Source organism: Triticum urartu, chromosome 4 (genome assembly GCF_003073215.2).
Source record: "Triticum urartu cultivar G1812 chromosome 4, Tu2.1, whole genome shotgun sequence".
NCBI classification, from domain to species: Eukaryota; Viridiplantae; Streptophyta; class Magnoliopsida; order Poales; family Poaceae; genus Triticum; species Triticum urartu.
In genome coordinates this window covers 276,827,166-276,829,725 of record NC_053025.1, presented here as the reverse complement: position 1 = coordinate 276,829,725, position 2,560 = coordinate 276,827,166, and positions in this window count along the sequence as shown.

Below are 2,560 nucleotides of genomic sequence, written 5' to 3'. Positions count from 1 at the left end.
CCGGAGGGGGCATCGATCACGGAGGGCTTCTACATCAACACCATAGCCTCTCCGATGATGTGTGAGTAGTTTACCTCAGACCTTCGGGTCCATAGTTATTAGCTAGATGGCTTCTTCTCTCTCTTTGGATCTCAATACAAAGTTCTCCTCGATCTTCTTGGAGATCTATTCGATGTAATCTTCTTTTGCGGTGTGTTTGTCGAGATCCGATGAATTGTGGGTTTATGATCCAGATTATCTATAAACAATATTTGATTCTCCTATGAATTCTTTTATGTATGATTGGTTTATCTTTGCAAGTCTCTTTGAATTATCAGTTTGGTTTGGCCTACTAGATTGATCTTTCTTGCAATGGGAGAAGTGCTTAGCTTTGGGTTCAATCTTGCGGTGCTCGATCCCAGTGACAGAAAGGGAACCGACACGTATTGTATTGTTGCCATCGAGGATAAAAAGATGGGGTTTATATCATATTGCATGAGTTTATCCCTCTACATCATGTCATCTTCCTTAAAGAATTACTCTGTTCTTATGAACTTAATACTCTAGATGCATGCTAGATAGCGGTCGATGTGTGGAGTAATAGTAGTAGATGCATAATCGTTTTGGTCTACTTGTCTCGGACGTGATGCCTATATACATGATCATACCTAGATATTCTCATAACTATGCTCAATTCTATCAATTGCTCGACAGTAATTCGTTCACCCACCGTAATACTTCTGCTCTTGAGAGAAGCCACTAGCGAAACCTATGGCCCCTGGGTCTATCTTCTATCATATTAATCTTCCAGTACCTAGTTATTTCTATTTGCCGTTTATTTTACTTTGCATCTTTATTTATCTTTATCATAAAATACCAAAAATATTATCTTATCATATCTATCAGATCTCACTCTCGTAAGTGACCTGAAGGGATTGACAACCCCTTTATCGCGTTGGTTGCCTTATTTGTTTGTGTAGGTGCGTGGGACTTTAGCGTGATCTCCTACTGGATTGATACCTTGGTTCTCAAAAACTGAGGGAAATACTTACGCTACTTTACTGCATCACCCTTTCCTCTTCAAGGGAAAACCAACGCAGTGCTCAACATGTAGCACCTGTGAAGGTCTCCGCTCGTGACACTCTCACGTAATAATGAGTGGGGCTGTACATTCCCCGGAGTCTCAAGAGTGCCACCCTCGGGCTTCGGGGGCTCCCTCCCACTTCCTAGTGGCATCACTTAGCTCTACGCTAGTGAGAAGACTAGACTAGGTGCCGGACGTGGCTTTCATTTGCTTTCCGTAGTTGGCTTGCCCCTCTTTAATGAAAATTTGCTTTCTGGTGTTCCTTGCCGGCTTGGTTCCATCGCCTTTTGCCTCCGTTTCTGCCCGCGGTTCCTTGTTTTGACCCATGCTCTCGCTCGCATGCCTCGCGAGAGGGCTAGACAGGTTCCCTCGTGAGCATTTTTCCTGTTCTTCGTGAGGCACCCTCACTCGAGCTCGCAAGCTGGCGCACCTCTCTCAATCCGTGCCCCTCGGGTACCGTGATGCAAAGCGTTGGGTCGTGGCCGGCTGCACCTGCGACCAGGGCTCGGAAGAATAAGAGTTTCCTAACGAATTTTTGCAGTTCCTAGACGCCTCCCGAGCCAAGGAGGCCTCACCAGGCACCGGGAAATGCACGCCTCACGACGCAGAAACTACTTCGAGCGCGCCAAGCTAAGTTATTTCTACGCGCCTACATAAAACGCGGATGCTGCAACGTGACATAGGAACGATAAACATAGCATAGCAACTTGGAAATCATGGTTCGTTGCACATCCCTGCGGGGCCCCATACTTGTCTCTCTCTTAATGCAGGAAGAAAAGGAAGAACGAAACAAAAGTGGCACGTGCCCCTGCAGCAGTTCACGAGGATGGGCCCATAGCGCTCTCCTGGGCTCAGCCAGACCCCTCCTCACGCTTCACTGGAGCGCGGCGACGAGACAACTCGCTGCCACCCTCGAAACAGGCGCGGCGGCATAGCGGCTGGTCGTAGCCGCTGCTGCTGGAGCTGTCGTCGGAAGAAGAGCCGCCATAGCTGGACGAGCCATGGCCGGCGCCAAGGACAAGCCCTCCTTCACCCTCGTCGCGGCCGTCGCCGAGCTGAGCACGTCACCGTCGTCGTTTTCCTCAGGGCAGCACCCGACGCGGTGACCATCTTCCCCGAACACCCTCACATAGAGGGTCGCGTTGCCATCCTACTTGAAGTGGAGGGTGCACCGCCGGCCCAGGCCGCGCGCGCGGGCAAATGTCTGCCAGCCGCGGGCCAAGGCTGCGTTGCCCACAATGGAGACCTCGACTACGACCCATGAAGCCTTGCTGCAGCAGCCGTCCGCCTGCAACCAGAGATTGCCTGGACCCATGGCTGGCAGCTCGCCGGCAAAGAAGCGCGGAAGTTGAAGCCAAGTGCCGGCCGGGTTCTCTGACCACACGATGAACTCCGGTAGCACCTCCGCCGAGTGGAAGCACGGCCGGGGAGGCCGCGCGACCATGGCGCTCCTCCCTTCATCAACGGGGCTGCCATGACCTGGGCGACTCCCACCGC